Raw genomic sequence first — 23,018 nt, 5'->3', positions numbered from 1 at the left:
GGTCCTTTGTTCAAGGTTACTTGACTCCTTTCAAAATTTCATGGCCCAGATGGAATGGGGCATCATTCAGATATCCACTGAGGTCAGTTAACTTGCAGCTAGTCAAAAAACAACTGCAGTACAAGACCTGAATAAACTGGATCAGGTCTCTGTGGTTGAGTGTGCAGCAGTTACACTGAATTAAAGAAAAAGAAAGTAGTAGATCTAAATGTTAACAAATAATAGCAAGCGTGGTGTAAAGTAGCTTTTATTTCACAGCTTATTGATTTTGTATCCAGAGCAGCCTCTGAAGGAACCCCAGATGTGGTCAGGGGTGTGAAACATCCTTCAAAGTGACAATTGCTGTGCTACAGAAAGGTTTGGGAGTTTTTGTTTGTTTTTTAAATATTCATAGAACATACGCTTCAAGACAAATCCACTTCAAACTGTTCATTCTTTTTTTTCTGCAGGTCAGAAGGGTGTTCGTTCTTCTAGATCCAACAGACAGATGTATCCGTGTTGCTCAGGATGCACAGTGAGTTAAGCCATAAATGTTTTCTAAAAGCAGCAAAGTTGAATGTTGGTCCTTCAAACTCATATTGGTGGTTATGCACAAAATAAGGCTCGCTGCTTAAATAAATTCAAGCCTTCAGATTTTATTTCCAATGAAGTATCTTGGTCATGCCTTTTATATAGAATGCATGCAAATTCAAGAACAACCTGGCTTTGACTCTGATTCTTTCCATCCTGGGCTTTCCTGTAGGTTTTGGTAGTTTATTTCTTAGCCTCTCCCCGCTGTCAGAACTGACAGTCTCATCCCCTTTTTACTTTCCTCCTTTCATTCTGTAGCGTTGCCTTCTCTAGGGCTGTTCACTTAGAACAGGCTTTCTCTGTACCAGGGTTTTAGGCTTTTTCATCATTCAGCCTTCTTAAAAACCTACCTAGACAGAAAATCTATTTTCAATTGGATATTTTATTTGTTTTACTGTGTGCCTGCTTAAAACCAGAGGACAGGAAATTAGAGAGAGGTTTTTAAAAAATATGCATAAGTTGGGTAGTCATTTCTCTTTTACAGTGCTCCTCTGTTGTTTTTAGATGATGGTTACCAACTTGTGATTTGCAGAGATCCAAGAGAGTGTTGCAGACATGTAGGGTAAAGAACTCTTGGTAGATTGGCACCAGGATTTTGACAATAGATAGGTCAAGCAGCACGTAGCTTAAGGTTGTTTCAAGCTTATACGGGCAGATAGACAGCTAACTCCAGTTAACTCCTGCCAGCACCTCAGTTTCTCCTGAGATTGTCTCCAAATGCATATAAAATCATCAATATTCCTTCTGCACTCACTCTGAAGAAACTGAGCCTTCATCAGCCTTGTTGTACAAGGAGGAACTGAAAGGCAATGAGAATGGGAAAGGGGAACTGGACTTACAATAGTGTTTTTAACTTGTGTGCAATCTTGTGGTCTTTTCAAATTTTAATCTTGCACTATCCAGATGATGATTGCGTGTCTTGTATGCAGTTGTCAGAAGTCTTTCTATCAACCCCAGCCTATATGTATTTTTCCAATTAATACGGAAGTGAAGCAGATGGGGTAAGATATGCTTTTTCCCAAAGAATTTATTGAAAACAACTCCACGCCTCCCCCAGGGTGGCAGGAGCGGGGTGACTGGATAAAGGCTTTTCTGCTGACAGGAGCTGCTCTTGGTGCAGGGTTAGGTGAACTGGCTCCTTCCCAGGGTACAGCAGGCTACCAGAGTGCTGGGGAAAGCATCTTGCCCAGCCCCTGCATTTGACTGGACAGTGTTTGAAACAGAGCTGTTACGGAGTATGGTGTCTAGGTTTTATGTTCACTAAATGTAAGTTAATTAAGCCTGATTGTTTCTTGGCTTGCCCTGGCACATCACCTTGTGTCCAGAATGAAAGTTGCTTGCAGCAAGTGTTTCTGCTTCTGGAACCCATCTGTGCCTGTCTAGGCATATTTTAGATGTACCATTTACTGTTAATTGCATTTTAAAGCATTACAAGGGGAAAGGGCTCATCTTCCAGTCCTCATTTGGATGAGGGTTTAATTAATACATGTGAGAAGGCAGACAAATTAGTCCCTGGCAGACTGTTGAAGGCTTCCTTGTAGAGGAAGAAGCTGCTAATTGATATGTGGGTGATGAAGGTACAAGAGACATGGGTTTGCATGCTGTCTAGAATGTGTCATGGAAAGACCATTTTTCTGTCCCGATTCACAAATAAATAACCTGTTTTCTAATGTAGTGATCTTCCTCAAGCTAACTGGAACACAATTCCCAGGTACAAGAAGTCTGTAGCACGGAGATTAATTATTAGGTAAGGAGGATCCTTTGGCAACCAAAATCCTGTTCTGCAAAGTATCAGACATTGAGAAATCTCTTCTTGACCTGAATGAGATTTGAGTTCTTCGGTGCTTTGGTGTGTTAATTCCTTATCTTGAACATTTTGCCTAGTTATCCTTCTAAATCATTCTTTCGTTCATGTCCAAAATTCTTGAAAGCTGCTCCTCTGTCAATAGCTGTTACCAGTAGGGCTGCAGATAGTTTGTGCATGCAGGATGGCAACTCACAGGGAGAGACTGGCACGTCTTTAGTGCTACCTGGCTGGTGTCACAAAGCCTTAAAGCAGGTCCCCAGAACTTACTTTGCTGTCGCTTTCTGTATTCGTGCATCTCGTTAGGTGCTTGGCAAGAGCTGACATTACCCAGGTACCTGATTTCCTTGGGCATTTCAGTCCTCTGAGCTTGGGACTTTATTCCACTGAACAGTCTCTGCCTGTCTCCGCATGGCTGGGCACCCACGTGACTGTCCTTCACTTCTTGTTAAGAGTGGAAATATACTCCAGCACACTGTGGTCATGTCCTCCTCATCCTAGTAAAATTAGGAAAAGCATGATGATGCAGTTTTCCTGAGAGAACAAACATTTCTATGCCTTTAAGCTTACTTCAGTAAGTCTCTGTGAATTTTCCTGTTGCAGAGAGGGAAAAAAAAGTAAGACTCTTAAATCTATTGCCCATTTTTGATGCTTAGTAGATAAGAGAACCAAAGGCATGCGAGTGTTTGAACAAAAATTTTTTTCATTTTTATTCCTACTTTCTTCCTTCCATCTGTGATTAGAGATAAGAAAGTATTTGGCACAGCTCTGCTAGCAAAGGAGTTAACTTTGCTCTCAGTTAACAAATTCTTAGCCCATGGTCTTCAACAGGCACGTACAAATAGCTGTATTTTTTAGCTCTTCTTCAGTCTTTATTTTTTCTTGTTCTAATGCATTAGCCTAGTTGGGGGGCGGGGTGTGTGTGTGTGTGTGTGTGTTTAAACACGTGTTTTGGGGAAGTCTGTTCCTTGCAATGCATATACCTCAATGGAGATGGGACTGTTGGACAATTCAGCGTTTTGACGCTGCACTCAGCATGGGTTTTGTCATTGTTGAGACCTGCCTGTCTTGTCAGCTAGGCTTTACTAGCTGGGTGATTTCTCTGCTAAAAAGCAGGTAGGTGGTAAAGTCTAGTTAAGGCTTGAGATCAACAGAATTTACTTGTGCAGTGGTGGCTACGCTGCAGTTTCCCAGGAGACTAAACCACATGTTGTAATGGCAGTGTTTTGCAAGGAACTCAAGCAAATAAACTAAAGACACTGTAAAAATAATTCAGGTCTTCATAAGTAACTGCTCTGCCATTAATGCTCTGTTCTTCCTTTGTTGGGGGGTGGGTGGGTGAAAGGGGAATCAATGCATTTTTAAATCCTCCACTTACAGCTGGAGACTGGTAGCACAGATCCTTTTTGATACTACCCTTCTACCATCCCTTCTGAAAGCTTCCTGATTGCGACCTTTATTTTTTCCTTTCCAAATCCCTGTGTAATAGACAGTAGAGGAAAAAAACTGTCGCTATTCCCAGAGGAAAGGCACTCACTTCCAGCGTAGTGGTAGTGCGGGCTGCTTTTTTCTTTCCAAGTGTTTCAGAGGTCTCCTGGGGAAACTCTGAAACCTTTCAACTCAGAATCAGCTCTGCTTCTGTATCATTATATATGTTGTTTCTTTTTTCTTGTTTTGATGAGTAACATTTAAAAGCGGGTTTCTGACTGAGCTTATTTGGGCCTGCTGCTGCGTCCTAAATAACCCCCACTGTAGGAACCCTTGAAGGAAGGATTCATCCTGCATACCTGCTTGTATTGCTTTCAGACAAGTCCCCAGGGCCAAATTCAAATTGTAATGGGAGGAACATATTCCACCCCCTGGCACAGCTCTTGGTCCTGCTCTAACTGGCCTTGTCCCCTTATTCTCCTTTAAGAGTCCGTGCAGAACTCTCTCTCTGCAAATTCACTGTGAAGATTCAAAGGGGGGTTTCAACCTGTAATAACTTTCCCTGTAACTCAAAGTCATGAAGCGTGCCAGAATGTTTAATTGTCATGGGGTCTGAGAAGAAGCAAAGGTTTTTCAGAGTTTCCTGTAAAGCACTGAAGTAGTGAAATCTTTCATTCCCTCCGCTTTCAGCACTGTTAAAGATTTATTTGCTGCATACCTCGTGGGTTTTTTTTCATGTTTGTGTTCAATGAATACTAGAGTTACTTTTTATCTCCTGCGTAGTGTTGAGCTATGACATTTTCCATCTTGACATTTTTGTGCCGTTTTTGTCACTCCTGCTGAAAGCTGGTGAGATGCTGCTGTTGACAGGTTATGGGGAACGGCAGTCCTGCCCTTTCTGGTCCTGCACAGAAAAATGTCCTTGTGTTGCCTCTTTGGCAGCCTGAGATCTAAGGTGTATTTCCAGCAAAGCTTACACTGTGGCAGGTTTGAAGCAAACCTGCATCCTGGCTTTTTTGCATTCAAGGAAAAAGCTGTCAGGACTGTTCCATGAGAGTGCTGTTTTGAAGGCTAATGTGTTTCGTTGACAGAAGTAACTTGCAGCTACAGTGATCTTAAACAGGAGTTCAAAGCTGCCTCTCCTCTGTCCCAGTACCAATGCATTGACAAGGATAATATTGGCTCTTTATGGGATTGTAAAGCCTTTGGCTAGATTTCTGACCGAGGGTTTAGGAGGAATCCTTTGCCAAGAGCATAGTTGTATGGACTAAAATAGAACAGAGTCTGAACTTAAAAAACAAATTAAGTGTAGGCTTCTGCCTTTCTCATTTGGGGCTTTTATGAGGAATACATAGAACAGTTTCTTTCTCAAATAAAGAAGTAGCATTTGAACTATTCTTTTGTAAAATTCAAATCACAATGAGTCTTTAAATAATGCTTCTTGTTCCACCTCCTGGACCATCCTGGGGTTTCCATATGGCCATAGCAGAACTGTGCTATGGCCAGTTTCCCAGCGGCGGCTGTGTTTCAGCAGCTAGCATGTGATGCCCACCGAATGTGTGTGGGTGTCTTCCATATGTTTCTGAATCAACATTGTTTCATTGCTGAATTCTGAAAAGCATTTTATTTTGAGCGGGAGAAATGGACCTTACTGCATCAAAGGTGTACATAGGCACAAGAGTCCATACCATTATTACAGTTGTCCAGGTTTCAGCTGGGATAGAGTTAATTTTCTTCTTAGTAGCTGGGGCAGTGCTGTGGTTTGGATTTGGTGTGAGAACAATGCTGATAGCACACTGATGTTTCAGTTGTTGCTGGGTGATGTTTATACTAAGACAAGGACTTTCCAGTTTCTCTGGCCCTGCCAGCCAGAGGGCTGGAGGGGCACGGGGAATTGGGAGGGGACACAGCCAGGACAGCTGACCCAAACTAGCCAAAGGGATATTCCATACCATACGGTGTCATGCTGAGTATATAAACTGGGGAAAGAAGAAGGAAGGGGGGACATTGGGAGTAATGGCATTTGTCTTTCTGAGTAACCGTTACACGTGATGGAGCCCTGCTTCCCTGGGGATGGCTGAGCACCTGCCTGCCCGTGGGAAGAGAGGGGTGAGCAAATTCCTTGTTTTGCTTTGCTTGCTTGCTTTTGCTTTTCCTTTTAAACTGTCTTTATCTCAACCCATGAGTTTTCTCACTTTTACCCTTGCAGTTCCCTCCGCCATCCCACTGTGGGGCGAGTGAGCCAGCAGCTACATGGTGCTTGGTCACCAGCGGGGGTTAAACCATGACAGTCTTTTTTGGTGCCCAACATGGGGCTCGGAGAGTTCAAGATAATGACAGATTTGATTGGAATGTGCTAGTTGGAATTTCTAGCTGTTATTGCTGTTTAGCTATTAAAGGGCAGGTTTCTGTGCTGGCCATGGGGCTTGCTTGCCTTGCCGTGCATTAGAGTCCAGTGCTCGTTAGTGGCTGCTTTTTGCTCTCGCTGCTTGCTGTGCTGCTTATCTTACTGCGCTGTGCCCGGGAACACTCTGATAACAGCGATGGCGATGTGCCTGGGCTGGCAGGTGGCCAGGGCATCGCTGCTGTTCCTGTGCTGCCGGACTGGACAGGCTGGAGCTCCAGTGTGAGCTCGAGCTGAAGGGACTGTGACCTGTGGATGAGTCCACGTGGGAGCAGGACGCCCCAAAGTGTCTGTAGCCGTGGCTGTGTCTGTGCTGCAGCAGGTGTACCCCTGAAGAGACTCTGGTTCGTAGATGAGGCTCCACTTGGAGTGGGGTCTGTACACCTATCTTGTTTATATTTGCAGTAGTGATGGCAGCACAAGAATTAGGCATGTAATAAACTTACAGAAGCAATAGGAAGGATTATGCAAGAATGCCTTGGAGTTAAGCCCTGGAGTTAAAAAAAAAGGGGGAGTGGGGAGTACATTTCATAGTATGATGTGCAAGATCATACAGTTTTGAAATCATAGGAAGGCACTCAAATAGCTTATCTGATGAAAGTGACAAAGGAGGATAGCTGGAGTTTTAGAAGAACCACAGGATAAACAGAAGCGAAGAATAAGATGTGGCTGTCAGAAAATATAATCCTAGATGTTTTGGACAATATATTCTTACTGTAGACATGTAATAAGTGCAAGCATCGCACTGAATTTTGTTAATCTTTCTTTACACAGATATATATGTAAATATATATATATATATAAATAACAAACTCGAATCTGTACAGAAATGATTTCATGAAAATTAAGATCTTACTGAATCTGGCTTGTTTGTAAAGGAAATGAAGTTGGGCAAAGAATAGGGAGGAAAACTAAGTGAAAGGGTGATGTTGGCTGAAAGACAATTAGGTAAAAACTGTTAGTAACTTTAGTCCAGATATTAAGAAAAATTTCAAACCCTCATTCAAGTAAGATTCTGAAGGAGTAGCATCAGTGACGACAAGAACTGGAAACAGCTTTTAGGGTAAAGCTTGATTGTTTCCAAAAGAGATGCCATGGGATAGTTGCCTGCAAGAGGGGAAGACTGGACTCTGGCTCTGAAGGAGATTTCCTCCAGTTCTTTAGCACAGCTACAGCTAAAAGCAGAGGTGAGTTTCACTTGAGCTCTTTCAGAGATGTCACTGCAGGGGGGGGCATGTTAAGTAGTCTGCAGAGATTGCCTTTTTGGTAGTTTCCTCTGTGCTGGTTGTCAACATATTGCAGTACTGTGTATCATGCAAAGAGATTATCTAACCTCATCTTTGCGCTGACTTTGGCTGGTTTAACTGAAAGATTCATTTTTGAGATAACAGTTCATAATTTGCTTAATACTGTTCTCTGCTTCCAAATACCTGGTTTCTCCAGCTTGGAGGCAGAAGTGGTATTATTTGCTATTGAACAACCAAGCTGATATGATCTGCGTTAGCATCGCTGCAGTGGAAGAAAGAAAGTAGTTAAATGATTAGGCTCTTAAGTTATTGCTAAATTCTGCTTGCTTGCTTTTGGTTTGCTCAATAAACTGTATATTGTAGCAATGTGCCCCTAGCATCCTGGGTTGGACATTCAATTACTTGTGACCATAAAAGCTGATAATCTCGTGGCCAATGATGTGCGCAACACTTCCCTTTTCAATTTAACAGAAATTGCTCAACAGTTACAGCACCTTCCTCCCCTTCCACAGGCAGTTCAGCAACACACAGATGCCTGGACAGAAACAGCATTTTCATGAGAGCCATGGCATAAGGGAAACATTTTCAACTCTAGCTAACAATCCAGATCTAATCTAAGTCACCAGGTTTTCCTGGTACTTTCCACAACTGCTATCACCTCAGGGTTTACTGCAGGGCTTCTGCAGCTGGACTAAATGACTCAAACCCAGTTCCTAGTCAGTAATTCATAATCCACAAAGCAGCTGTCACAGGTGGCATTATTTGATGTACTCCAGTGAGCCAAAAAATACGGGCATAGGAAAACATGGAGTCTGAATTCAGCTTTAAAGGAGGGGTAGCCCAAAGACCAGAACTTTTGATTAATTCCTCCTTATCTCTGTTGAAGGAGAAAGGCTTGACTTTTACCTCCTCTTTTGTGGAGGTGGAAGAAAGAGGACCATATATAAAGTAGGTCATTTAAGGTCAAAATAGGTCAAAGCTGAGTGGGATAACATTCTGAGACCAGTGGGTTTATGCTGCTTCAACCTGCATATAAAAGTTTTCCACCTCTGCGATGTCGAGTTCTCTGGAAAACATACAACAGCAATGCAGACCTGTACTCCATGCTTGTTGGTAGGCGTGGTTAAAACATGTATGCGTGCTGTCTTTAAAAAACATGTATGTACTTTTTTTGTGGCTGCGAAGACATTGAAAATATGTCATTTAAGAATTCACTTCAAAATAACCTAGTAGACTTGTGATACTACATCAACACAGGCTATGTTATTGCAGAGTGATCACTGATCTCCCATGTGGCAGAGTCCGCTAGCACAAAGGCTGTTCATGAAGCCAGCCTATGTTATTATTTACCTTCCATTAGTGCCTGCAAACCTCTATGCATCTGATGCTGTAAAGTGCTGTTTCTAAAGGTTTATATCTAAAGAAACGAGAAAAGGCAGAGAGCTGAAATTTACTTTGGGGGGAAGATACGGAGTGGTCACAGTCGGGAGCTGAGACTTGCCTGAGATCAGAGCAGTCTATGGAATAGCTTGGAACTGACCATCACCCTCTGGAGACCCAGTCTAGCACTTCACCATGTTAGCTTCCCGCTCACACTTCTGCTGGAGGCCCACGACTCAGGAGCACCTGTCAGAATCTGTGAAACCGTAGATAACCAGTCTGAACTCAGCTCAGTAACAAGTTACCGATCTCAGTTCCAGTAAGAAGAATAAATGTTTCTACTGGCGTGAGTATTCCCCGACTATCCCTTTAGAAAACACCCATTCAGCTGCTGAACCTGCTGGGTATGCACAGCCTGAACTCTGTCTGCCAGGCAGGGCATCGGGAGCGCTGCAGAAGGGATAACGCTAGCATCCAACAGCAGTTACATCCCGTGCAGCTGGCTGGTTCAAGTCTTCCAGTGGGAATCCCTAGAAATGATATTCAAGAGTTTTAGTGCACTAACGGAAAAATCATTACCTTGCACATGGGAGCCTCATTCAAAGTTACAGTTCTTGCTCAAAAAACAAGCTTGAATTTCAAGATCTACTATTAGGTAAAGCTACAAACCCTCAGAGTATCAGCCAGTGGGATTTGACAAAAATAAATGGGAGAAATAGTGCCAGAGGGTGTGATAAGAAGTAAAAAGAAGTCTGCCACAGCAGACTGAAGAACCAGGTAATCTTTACTACCTGATGAAATACAGCAGGGGTTCATTTCTTACAGCTTAGTGCTTTGTTAAAGTCATCACAACTGTGGCTGCAGCACCATAAGCTGTGTTCTGCTATCATTTCAGGGGAGTCCAGACGCTGTGATGGAAATAGCTTTCCAGGAGCTTGAGGACTTCACCTAATTTGATGGTTTGTTCATATAAACATGAAAGTAATTGACACCATCTTTGTGAATCTAATCATATCTGCCATCATTCAAAGATACAGTGCTGCCTCTCAGTGACTGCTACAAGAGAGACAACATCCTAAGCTGGGAGCTGGGAGGATTTCTTTGTCTTCAATCAGGTATGACAGGATCAATTTGCATTTCTCTGACTCTTTTGAAATGAGACACATTGCCAAGCCGTTTCTAACAGTACTTATTTTCTTAGTGTTTGCTATTTACTAACTGGAAAAGGTGTTATAATAAGCATTTCTTGCTCTACTGGAAAATTTTTATCTCATTTGCAGCAAAATTACTTTGGGGAGGGGGAATTGGAGAAAACCGGGACCTAACAGAAGCGTAGTATTACAGAAAGCTTTTTAGGGTAAAATACAGCTATTGCTTTCAGGATGGTTGGTATGCATGGAGTCTACTTTACCACAGCTCCCTAAGCAAGGCACCCTGCCGTCTCAGCATATGCTGATAGGGGTAACCCCATGGCCAGGCTCTGCCGTGCTCCCTGCAGGAACAGGAACTTGATGGCACCACACAGCTGATAAGCTGCACAGCAGTTGTCACATGAAGGATCTATGAGATGTCCGCTGCTGAGCCAACCACTGTGGCAAAATGACCTTCCTCAGATAAAATAATCTCATTGTAATACCAAAGCACACCTCCACCCCAAAGCTACCCACCTCCAAGGTACTACTACACCTCGCTGGGCATGTGATACCAATCAGTAACGATACGTACGACTAGAGTCACTCAAGCTCAACCTAAATGTGAAGGAAATGGACTAGTCCTGGACTGATGTAAGTCCCAAGGGGGAGAAAGGTTGTCTGAACACCCGAATTACTCAATTCTGATTTAGTGTTCACTAAGTTAGGTCAAGCTGACCCACTCTCTAAGTTGTTAGGAATGAAAGGGCTTCTAAGCAAGGTAGTCAGCCCTAGGAAGGATGAGAAAGAAGCCTTCAAGTGAGGAAAGTTCTGGCTGCACATTTGGCAGGGTCACAGCTGCACAGGGCACTCACAGAGGCAGCAGACACTGCCGGGGTCCAGCCCTGTCCCCAGCCCCAGGGCTGCTGGTCATAGGTCTATGCCACCACTGCTGCTGCTGCATGGGGCAGGTTTGCACACAGATCCCGGCTCTCACCCACTCTCCCAGGGAGAAATGGGATGTTTCTGCCGTCTCTCTCCCATTTCTCCTTCCCCTCCCATTGCAGATGCACAGCACCAGGGAGCCACTGCCAAAAACGCTGGCAAGGGGCCAGGAAGAGCTGCCCATGCCTGAGAGGTTTGCAGGGGCAGCAGCTCTGGGGGCTTTTTGGCCCATGCCATGCCACTGGGAGCTCTGACTGTCCCACACTCCCTGTGTGGGGAGAGAGGGATGGAGCCCCAGCCATGCCAGGAATCGCTCCAGCTGGAGTGACCCACGAGGTGTGGATCCCCCAGGAAGAAGCTGGGCTGCCTGCTCTGGGGCCGGTGCTGCCACCTGCCCTGCACAAGGCTGGGGCCAGCGCTGCCTGCACCCACCCGGCTCTGCTCACCCAGGCACTGCGCAGCTCCAGCTCCGTTGCTGCTGCCCAATTTGTTTTTTTCTGCTCCAGCTCATGGAGGGCTCTGGTTTGTTTGTGGCTCCAGCAGGTTTCAGTTCCAGCTCACAGGCAGCTCCCAAACTTCGGGGACCAACGTAACCAGCCCCCCCACCTCTGGCAGGGGACGACACAAAACCCTCCCAGCCCCTGCACCAGCGGCCCGTCTGGCCCCTGGGTCTGACCCCCGAAACAGCCGACTCGATCCCCGCTTCTGAGCCCACCCGCGCAGGGCCCGGTCTCCGCTGCGGCCCAGGAGCCCGTTTCGAACCCCGGCAGCGCGGCCCTTGGGCCCCGTGTTCAGGCCCGGGACAGGCCCGACCCGGCCCGCGCTGCGGAGCCCCAGCGCCGGCCCCGAGCCCCGAAGCCCTGGCGGGTGCCCGGCAGCCCCGGGCGGCGCTTGGCACCGGCGGGGGCGACCCGCAGCGCGGCCGCTTTAGTCCCCGGCGCCCCGAGCCCCGCGGAGCCCCTGGCAGCGCGGCCGCCCGGCAACCGGCACCCGCCCGCCCCCGCACTGGCCCCGCCGGGGAAGCCGGGCCCGGCCGCTGCCGCCCCGCGGAGCCGAGGAGGGGCGGGGGGACCGGCGGCCGCCGCGGCCCGAACCGCCTGGGCCCCGCGCCCCCCCGCTCCGGCCGCCCCAAGCGGGGCGGGCGCCGGTACCGGGGCGCCGGGCGGATCCACCGCCCGGGATGCGGTGCCGCAGCCCCGGGGGAGTCTCGGCCCCGGTGTCCGTCTCTCCCCGGGCGGGCGGAGCCCGACGGCTCCGCTGCCCGGCGCGGCGCCGGGGCCGGGCTCCCCCGAGCGCCCCCAGCCCGCCCTCGCCCTCTGCCGCGGCGCCGCGGGCAGGAGCCGCGCTCCAGGGCCGGGCCCCGGGGCCGACGTGCCGCGCTGCCGCCTGCGCGGGGCTCCGGGCACGGTCCCCCCGGGGGCGGGGGTCAGCGGGGGGCCGGTGCCACGGAACCGGCGGCTCCGCACAGCCACCGAGCGGGGGCTGAGAACCGCCCGCACCGCGGCACCGAGCCCCTGAGCACCGAGCGGCGACCGGCCCGGGAAGGGGCGTCTCGGCTCTCAGAGCGCCTTTGCCCCCCCCATCCCACACAAACACGGGAGGCCCTGCCCGGTTCCAAGCCCCAAAGCGCAGGACTCGGTCTCTGTTTCCAAGCCCCCAAACTGGCCAAGCGAGCCTGGTTTCAAGCTCCCGCAACACAGGACTTTGTCTATTTCAGTCCCTGAAACTGACCCCAAAAATGCAGGACTCAATTATCTGAGTCCAAAAATTGCCTGAATGGGTCTGGTTTCAAGCACCCAGACACAGGACTTCATTTCAAAGCTTCAAAATTGGCCACCTGAGCCTGGTTTCAAACTCCAAGGATGCAGGACTTGGTGTCCGTTTCCAAACCCTAAAACTGCCCAAATGATCCCGGTTCCAAGCCCCAGCAATGCAGGACTTGGGCTCTGTTTTTCAAGCAGTACACCACAGGAGTTAAGTCTCTGTTTTCAAGACCTTAAACTGCCTAAACAAGCCTGGCTTCAAACCCCCCAAACACAGGACTTAGTCTCTGTTTTTCAAGCCCCCTAAATGCAGGACTTACTCTCTTTTTCTGGGCTCTAAATCTGGTCAGTTTGGAAATTGTAGAAGCCTTACGTGTTGCAATACGAAGACTGAAGAGCAGATGAAAGGAAAAGATAAATTCAATTAAAACCTCGTCTAAGTCAGCTTCATAATTTTTAAGACAGCGAAGGGAGGTGGGCGATTTCCATTCTACTGCTGCGAGTTACTACTCTGCCATTTAGATTTCTAACACCATTAGCTCTGATCCTCTGAACCTTTGCATGGTAACTCAACCTATTACGCGGAGGCCATTAGTCTCACTGATCCCTGGGCCCATTTTCCCCAAGGAAGGTTTTACATACATAAACACAGAGATGCTTGAAAGCTTCTCTGTTTAATAATACATTATTGGGAAGTAGCTTTCTATGAATTGCAGCCTTTTCATTCATTTTTTTGCAGGCTCAGCACAGGGCTTAGAGCAAATATGGCTAGACCATGAGTACATATGCGATGCTGCCTCTAAAACTGCCTTCAGCTTTGAGAACCCTGCCTTGATACAGATACATTAGCAGCAAACGTCAGGCCAACTTCTACAGAAAGTGGGCGCCTGGGCCAATCTGGGTGTGTGGGACTGGGCATCACATTATCCGCATTGAGGGGAACAGAAAAGCTCATTTAAGGTTTGCTTTCTAAAGAGGAAAGAAAAGTCAGGACGTTACAGCTGAAGAGTAGAGGGTGAACTGCCCTTACCCTGAACCAGCGTTGCAGTCACCGGAGCATGACAAGAGACAGGCCTGTGCGCTGCGGTAGGGATGCAGGCAGCGTTTTGGAAGAGGCTGGGAAGTTCTGATGTTCACTGTCTTTGACTACCTTAAAGCACAGCCTCTACTTCCCACATGGTACTGTCCGAGCCTCCCATGCCTTCACGCACCAGTAGGTTTACTTCTCCAACAGCATTTGAAGTGAGGAGAGAATAACTGCAATTTTTATAATGAACACTTTCAGATGTGCAGTTATTTTTAGTGAATGCTTTGTTCCTCCCTCCTTTCCTTGTTTTCTCAGGTAATTGGGTACACATCTCCTGCTAAATAACCTTTCATTCTTTGCCATTGTCTTCTGATGACCTTTTCCCAGTCGCTCACACTTTCTTGGAGTTTAAAAAGTCTGCCAGTATGCAATATGTTTTTCTGTTTGGTTTATGATACTAACAATGAAATTCCGCCCCCCCCCCCCCCCCTTTTTTTTTTTTTTTAGTTTTCCTGGACTAAAGATTACATAGTGTGCAAATACAGTCACTTTAAAATCTTTGCAAAATCTGATTTTTTCCTCTAGCCATTTAAACTGTTGGAAGCAACGTTCCTCTATTTGATATATGGTGTATTGCCACTTCCTCTCTTCCTCTGCTTCCCTGTCTCCAGCTCCGTGTAAATATTGACAGTAAAGAGAATACCACACTTGAATATTTCAGCATGCCAGTATTACAGATACTCCCCAGAGTAAATGAGGCCCCTCCTTATGCTCCTGTGACTTTTTTGCTGGGGAGGTTGGCTGTGGGTGAGAACACAAATACAGGCAGCTATCCCAGCTCAGCTGACCGTGGAAAACTGGTCACAATTAGTGAAGGGAAAAAAAAAAAAGAGGAAAGCTGGATGTTTTCTAGTGCTTTTGACAGTGAGAATGAGCTGCTTTGGAACAGAGGTTTGTTTTGTTAGCTTTTAGGAAGTAAATGATTGTGGTTCTGATTCAAGCATCTCTGTGTTACTAACCACAAATTACTGATGCTCTCCAAAGGATCTTTCAGCTATTGCTCGCATTGTTCTTTTTCCTTGACATTTTCCTGTTCTGTTATTTCAAATGTCTGCTTCAACATGGCTGTGACTACCCGCTAACCACACACTATTTGTCTGAACGGAGTTGCACTCTAACACCACTGTTACCTTTTTTTGTCAGAGGAAGCAGGCAGTGTTGAGAGGTCTTTGGCATCAGGCAACATCCAAGGGAAAATTTGTTTGAGAGTGAAGTTCAGGGTCACCACAAAAGAAATTCAGCCTGTTTTTGTGTTTTTGGAAGGTAACTTAATCTCAATAATTTTAAAGAATCTTTACCTAATCTGAATGTTAGCCAGGCAGACTATTATTGTTATTCATGGTACAGGGCAGTATTAAAATGCTGAGCGCTTACTCTTCTGCAGTTTTTCCTGTTCTATTCAGCAAATACTGGAAAGTTATAATTAAGATGGAGAAAAAAAAAAAGAAATCAATGAAATTGCACTGCATTCATCTCAGATGCATCAAACAAATGTTGAAAGTCTGGAACAAGTGCAATTGCCAGAAGTAGTTCTGCAAAGGGCAATAGCTGCTGCTCAGCTCCACCAGAATGGAAAATGCAACGGTAACTCATAAGGGCTATGTGAGATAAAAGCAAACATGCCAAGCTAGTCTGAAACCTCACAGATCCGCTTTGTGATGCTCTTGGTTTTGCCATCCACCACAGTTAGGGCTAGGGAAAGAGTGGGTTTGTACAATGTACATGCTTGTATGCTCTGAGGCATATTGCCTAACACCATATTTGTAAAGGTATTTAGGGACAGTTAACTTCCAGTGATTTTACTGAGTATGGGCGCCTTAGCAGCTCTTGAAGTATGACCTTTCACTTGTATGCGCTCAAGTTACCAGGATATATATAAAGGCAGTAAAACATGTCCTCATTAGTAACATAGGGATTGATGCATTGAGGTTTGAGATACTGAGATAGTTTGCGGATGGAAGGGGTGTAGGTCTCTGAGAAATCTCCAACAAGGATTCTTCATGTACCTAAATTAATCCCTTCTTATCCCTGACCCCAGTCAGACACTTCTGCACCAAACTCATCAGCTCCAGCATGGGTGGAAGCAATGCAAGGAGGAAAACAGAGGATGTCCTGGCGTTCCCATGCAGGTGTCCAGGTCTTTCACCACCGAGGCACTACCAGCAGGTCCTGGATGACAGTGGCAGTTTCTCTTAGGGCTGGATTGAGCTACATTGAAACCAGCATCATCTGTCTGAACAGGTCAAGCTGCTCATCAGCTCCTCAGAAGGGTCATTCAAGAGCTGCGTTGTTCTGTTATGCGGGACACACCCCATGCTGTAGGACCATTAGGGCCTTTGGCAGACTTTGAAAAGGGGAGGTTTTTATACTGCTTTAACAGACATTTTCCCCTATAGTTATGTGCTCAGTAACCCCAGACACTAAGCTCTTTCCCACCTAGTGTTGCGGTGGCATGTCTGTCACTTGTTATTTATGGATAAAGAGGTGGCATTTCAGGGGACACCAAGTCTCCTGTGTTTAATAGGCTTAAGCTAGAGGATCAGTGCTTCGCCAGGCTCTTTCTGGCTGTGCCGCTTGATGGCAGACTTGCATTAGCACACAGCAGGCTGAAGGCAGGACAAATCAACAAGCAAATCCTGTCCAAAATTGTTCCACTTAATTTGTTTTGCATCATGAATGTACCTGTTTAATTGATTAAAGGAACCTAACACTGTAGTATTGAGCAGGAGTAAGCAGGGCATACAAAACAATTACAGCAAGAAAGCCCTGTATTTTTCAATTTTGGTCCCAGATATTGTCTGGATAATTAATTACTTTCTCATTCTTCCAGTAAGTTTGGTAAGAAATTTGCCTTTGTCTTACTGAGCCTTTTCTTCTAAGGGTGGCAGATTTTTCTTGCCCGATATTTTCTCCTTTGTCTATCAGGTTTGTAGCAGGTTTGTTCATTGCATGTGTCCATGCATGGCTCAGGGTTTTCTTCTGTCCTTTTGGTTCAATAGCAGCAATGAATTGCTACCGAAGCTAAACAATGATACCTTCTGTTTGGCTAGACAGTAAATGGGTATTCATTGATGACCTCTGAGAAAAAGAATTGATGATCCAACTTCATATCAAAGGAACATTCTCCAGTGGGCTATATGAGGTTAACAAATGAATGTATGTTATCACATGCCACTTATCTCTAGATGTTTATAAATACAGCAGCAAGAGCTCCAGATGGTTACAGGCCACAGGTAGAAACAACTTGCTGGCCTGTTGGCTTTTATGACTTCATAAAGAATGTATTAAAAATTATTAGCTCTTACACTGGCAAAGGGAACTGACCAGGATCTGAAGTTAAAATGTTGCAGGGACTGGAGTGGAATCTTCAGAGGGTGGCTGGCTGATACAGGAGCATCTTCTGTTCAAGAGCTGGGATCCAAGTTCTGAATGAGAACCTCAAGGGGAAGACTGGAAGCATCTCCGTACACATGATGGGAGTGCCATTGGATCCTTGGATTTACCGAGGCCCAAATCCCACAGTCTTTTTCAAAAAAACCCCAAACTTTACCTGGTCCACAAAGCAGTTGCTAACAATCTTTCCTGCCCATGACTTGAACTGTCTGATCCCTTGCTTTGACACTTCACCAGCTCCCCAAGGAAGACCCAGTTAGTGAGCACAGACTTCTTGCCTTTGTTCTGTAGTTACATTTAACATTTTGAATTTCTTCCCCTGCTTCTCCAACATTCCTTCCCCGCTCCTTCAAATGCATGGGTAGAAGATGGGCTAGAGGTTTAAACCAGGGAGAGCTCGTGCTTTTTATTCTGCCTGGAACAGCAGAGGAGCAGAATAGAGTGGAAGCCTCACAAATAAGTGTCATGGGTAGGCAGCACCTGAGAGGTTTTGAAGCATGTACTGTCCTGACTTCCTCCATTACCCACTGAATTGCATTGGCAGCGATAATTGCAGCTTCAGGAAAAATAACTGCTAAACAACGATAGCAGCAAAGCCCTACAGCCTTTCTCAATTAAATTAAGTGGAAATTTAGTCCTTGAGTACTACTACTGAAACTGTCTGAGCAGAATAAAAGCAAGCACCCTGGTGGGCTGGAGGATAGTTTAGGGCAGGAGAAACTCTGCTCGCTTTGCTCTCTGACCATCCTTCTTACAGCGCCCACCTCTGTCCCGTATCTAATGGTGGTATGAGAATAAAAGCAACACTGCAGGTTGAATCTACTCTTAACAGAGGCCATGTAGGCTGGTGAATTTAGGAAGGGCCACTGTCATCTCTGTAGCCATCATTTCCCTTCTGGTTCTGCAGCAGCTTGTACTGCCACCACTTATTCACCTGTCTCTGCCACAACCTCTTGACCTTTGAAGGCTATTTTGGTATTGCTACCTCATTTATTTCTACCCTTTCTGCTTATCCAGGTACTTGCAGCTTTTATCAACATCATCTGCAAACATCTCGTGTTTGTTAACTGGTCCTACAAACTCGAGTCTTTTGTAGAAGCAGAAAATCTTGTCTCTATACATTCCTGTGTGAAGGGAAACTGGAGTCACTTTCAGTAACCAAGGAATTACCTTTATGCTGATTTGATTTAAACAATCCAACATTAAAGAACAAAGCAAACAAGTCTCTGTCATGAGACTCAGTGAATCCAGGAGATCTTTTCCAAATGATATCTAAGAGCATTTACTTCAGCCTTCACAAAGGGGAGCTCTTCCTCTGGGATATCTGGGATAAAGATGGGACAGGAAGGACAAGGTTTTATGGAAGAGAACAGCCTGCAAATTGATATAGCCTTTTAACCTCTTTCTGCAGTGCTTAGAGACAATAACCCAAATAAGTAGAAAGGTTCGTAGCCAGCCTTCACATAATGTAACTTTTAAGGAGTGCTGCCTCAAAGTGATGCTCTCACTTTAGTACCTATGAAATGAAGGCCATGCAAAAAATAAGGAAGGTGAGATTAGTATGTTTTCCATTGCCACTAAAAGAGTAATTTCTGCAGCTCTGAGTATTCACCTGTTTGCAGGTGAATGCAGCTTGTAAGATAGTGTGTGGGTTGGCATTCAGAGTTTGAGGTGACTCGTATCAATGCAAGTCCCTTGATGGAAAACAGCAGCATGTGCATTGCAAGGATAGGCAGCAGTGGCACGGCAGAATAATAGTGACTTCTGAAGGGAAGGGTCTGCTCAGCCCGCTGGAGACAGTTTATTTAGGTCAGTCCGCAGGGACACGGGCACCAGCCGGTGCGGGGGAAGACAGACCGATTTCTCCCCTCCGCTTCCTTGTAGCCTGCCTCGGTTAAGGGTCCCTACCCCTGGCCCAGAGGCTGTCCCCAGTGGGAAGTCAGGAGGTTTTAACCCTAATAACATTTTTGGCAGGGGACAGTATTACTTCCCTCCTTGCATGCATCAGGCCTTCCATGAAGCACAGGACTGGATGGGTGCAGCATCTCTGCTGCTCAGGGCAGAAGGGGGGATGAGGACATGGCCTCTCACTGCCTCCCTTGGTCAGGCAATTCACATTCACTACAGCACAGGTACGTGACAGAGCTGGACACAGATTTCAGCATCCAAATTGTTCACGGTGCTTCAAAAAACTATCTACAGCTCTGGAAAGCAGGCAGACATGGCACATGGCTGTGACCTAAGAAAATGATGCATTCACTTTTGTCTACCATCCAAAGCTTGTCCACTGAGTTGGATTTGTGCCGTTCTCTCCATAAGGTGACCAAGCTCTTCACAGTGCTGGGGTCTAGCCTGACGTTTCCTTCTCCCTTTCAACATCATTTCTTGTGCCAGTTCCCCATTGCTTTTGGTGTATTTTGAGCAGCACTTAACCCCAGCACTCTGTGACAGGCACTTTATCAGTGTAACAAAGCGTCTCTGGTCTTGTGGGAAACAGAAGTTGTCATCTGTGTGGAAGCAGCCAAGACTTAGTACAGGTTGTCACACAGGGTCAGAGGCTGAGAAGAGAGAACTTGTCAGCTTTACCTTGATAAGCCCATGAGTGTGAAAGACATGCCACATGTAATTTCCATTACAGAGATCACCAGGAATCTATCAGAAGCATGAACAAGCAGAAGGAGTCAGGCATGCAGAAAATTATTCAGACCAGAAACCCCAGGCAGTTCCAGGTGTGCCTGCTTTCCACAGGAATCAAGAGGATTCTCAACATTGTCTTTTCCACTTAGTTAGGACCACTTTCCTGGTTCACTTGAAAGCAGTGTACAATGTTCTCCTTGTCTTTTTTTTCCCTGACACTGGCAACCCCATCTGCAGGTGCAGGCATCCTCTCCTTTTGTGCTGGAGGAGGAGGGATACGGACTGTTGGTGGAGCTGGCTTTCAGAGGCCGAGAACCCCAGCTGTCCTTACAGTGAGAGACCAGGAATGAGGATCCTGTTCTTTAGCAGCAGCTCCCGCTCTATAGCTGCACGAACCACTCAGCACAGGAACGGGCACGCGCCGTGCTGCTGTGCAGGCAGGAGCTGGCTGCAGCTTGGTGATGAAGAGGACAGGCCACCAGCTGGACACCAACCACTGCTTTTCCACCCCCTGAAGCACACCAATGAACAATGATCTACAGTAAATATTTGCACTGTGGCACCACTGCCAAGCAGTAGCAGATGTCACACCCTTGAATTTGGGGTTTCTATCAGATGAGAAGTCAGTATTTGAGGCACCTATTTGTACAGCAGTCTAATTCGTGCTTGCACCAGCCTACAGTGAAAGAGGTCATGGAAGGAAAGACTCCAGAGGAAAGCAGGGCAGTAAATGGGCTAAAGCAGGTTTGTCCATCCCCCCTCCCTGTACACATGCCCCACTGCTGGCCATTAGGACCCTTGCAGCTCAGCAGCCTTCTTGCAACTAACTTGAGTCCAGCTAAGAGATTAAGGCTCATCTGCCTGAAGCTGGCTGTTCGGTGTCAGCTGAGGGAGATGCAAGGAGCTATGCAACTCATGTTTGTGCTCAGTTTTCAGGCACAAATTTTTAAAACAAAGCCAATTGCAGTTAAGGAAACAAACTTCTCTTCCTTGCATTCATCGCCTCACAGAAAAAGCTTCTGCACCTAGAAGCTGGTACAGCACAGCATCTGTACAAGTTAAAAATACCATTTCATTTAGGAAAAGTAATGCCCTTTTGAAAACTGCAATTAGTTGAAAAAGTGATGCAATATGCATACAAGATCATCTTTCAGACCAGTGTTACCCCCACAGTGTTTGTTCATCAATACATGCTAAAATAGCATCACTGTAAAAGTTCAGCAGCCCAGTTTGAAGTCAGATAATGGTTAATTTTGCAAGACAAGTAGAAGCAAAGTCTGCTTGTGTCAATCAGTATGAAAATGTAATTTATTTCACTGCAACAGAAATCAATTTTTCTCCTAGGATCCAAGATAACCAAATATCACACAGTCAGTTTAATTAGTTTCTGATATTTGTACAGCTTCACCTTTAAACTCTGGAAAAAGCACAGTTCACGTGTTTGTTCTTTATAATTCCTCTCTGTTCTGCTTTACAGCTTAAAAGGAGGCGGCTTACAAAGCTTCACAGCGGCAGCAAAATCTTACTCAAATTCAGACTTTCTTCTGGCAACCAGGAGATGGAATCAATGCTCCATCAGATCCATCGGGCCATCTCATTAGTGTCACTAAAGCAAGCTCAACCAAAGGAAAAGCACAAAACCAGAGCCTTAAACCTTTCAAAAGAACCCTTTTCTCATCAGTTGCCTTACCTAGAGAAACAGCAGCACAGGCTACACAAGACCCATTCCAACAGTTATCTGTTCGCCAAATAAGTGTCTGTCCAAGCCTTTTTTTTGTATTGCTCTGCCATCTGCTCTGCCACTTTGCAGTCCAGGGGCACCCAGGCCCCCAAGCTTGGGCTAGGAGCTCTCAGAAAGCAACCCAAGTCTCTCTACTGCACACAAACAAAGGGTCCTGCACCTCCACGTTGCCCTGCGCCACACATTCCCCAGCTGCATTTTCTGGGCTCTTACACCGCACGCAGCCCTGCAAGACACATTAAGTTACCAGCACCAGAACAAGTCTTGGTACTTGTGGCACTGGCCAAGGGATGCTCAGCCAGTCTGACCAGTCACGAGTGCACAGGGCACTTACCTCGGAGGTCGGGGTCCAGCTGCAGGGTGCTGGAAGACCAGGGCTGCTTTCCCCACAGAGGAGGACAAACCACGATGCACCGGTTACCCTGCCACAGCAGCTTCACCAGCGTGGGGCACACTGCCGGACAGCACCAGCAGAGCAGGACTGGTGGCAGTAACAAGTCCCAGCAGCAACGCAGTGACCATTAGACAAACATGCAAGGATGAAGTAAATTCCAGGGCAAACTCAGAAGTCTGGCACGTAAGTGGGGTGGAGGCACCAGGAGAGGCTGATGAGGACAATTAGAGCCTATTAGCACCTTCACAGCCTGCCAGCCGGTGCTCCTTCTCAGGCTGGTTTGAGGCAAGGCTTTTACCCCTGATCCATGAGCCACAGTAGACACTAGTTTCCAAAATTCAGACTGCATTTCCTTAGCAAAGAATTTTTACTTTTAATAAATATTTTCATCAAGCTTCTGCCTCTCTTACCTGCTGAGCTGTTTCTTGCCCTCACCTTTCTCGAAAGGTGGGCACCCAGCCCCCGGCAGCCGCATGCCCCCCCCCCAGCACACAGCCAGGTCTGCCACAACCCTGGGGTCCTGTGCCCTGCGCCGGGCTGCGGCCGCACGGCTGGGAGCTGCAGAGGGAAAACCCTCACCATAGCGCTGAGCTCGGCGGGAGCAGCAACCCTGCAGGGCTCTGCTGAGGTCCATCAGCATCTGCTTGCTGAACAGGTCTTGGCTAAACAAGGCTTGGCTCTCAGGCCCCGCTGAGCCACCACGCCGCTGCAAAAATGCAAAACCCCACCAGTCCCGGCCCTGAAAATAGATCTGTACCTACTTTCGTTGCTGCCTGAACGAAAGACGTTTTAACCGTGCTCATATTTGCAGGGCATTTCACCAGCTGTCCTTCCCCTGCGGCAATTCTGCTTCCCTGAGGGTGCAGGACACCTCTGCCGCATGGAGAAAGTCACTTCGGGTTTTCCATCTCTCTCCAGATTAAAGGTTGTTGTATTTGGGGCAGGGCTATTTTGGAGATGCTTCCTTGCTGGCCATTTCCCTCAGAACAGTTTTATTCCTAGACATGTGTGTCAACAGGCGCCCAGCTGTGTGTGCTGGAGAATTACCGCATACCCCACCCCGGTGCCGGCGCAGCGCCCCGCATGCTGCCTGTG

The 23,018-nt window shown here is 46.7% G+C and overlaps 2 long non-coding RNA genes across 2 annotated transcripts; one reads left to right on the top strand and one right to left on the bottom strand.

Annotated features, from left to right (window-relative positions):
* Positions 1–231: 231 nt before the first annotated feature.
* Positions 232–21,944, bottom strand: LOC129783924 (uncharacterized). The gene is made up of 2 exons (XR_008746038.1): positions 21,864–21,944; positions 232–9,089 (listed from the first exon to the last, which is right to left on the bottom strand). It is a non-coding gene; the product is annotated as an uncharacterized LOC129783924 (long non-coding RNA).
* Positions 20,200–22,316, top strand: LOC114012327 (uncharacterized). Its single transcript, XR_008746037.1, has 2 exons — positions 20,200–20,329; positions 21,266–22,316. It is a non-coding gene; the product is annotated as an uncharacterized LOC114012327 (long non-coding RNA).
* The last annotated feature ends 702 nt before the right edge of the window (positions 22,317–23,018 follow it).

This window comes from Falco peregrinus, chromosome 2, assembly GCF_023634155.1.
Source record: "Falco peregrinus isolate bFalPer1 chromosome 2, bFalPer1.pri, whole genome shotgun sequence".
NCBI lineage: Eukaryota > Metazoa > Chordata > Aves > Falconiformes > Falconidae > Falco > Falco peregrinus.
Note: the sequence above shows the minus strand (reverse complement) of the source record. Positions and strands in the feature narration are given on the sequence as shown.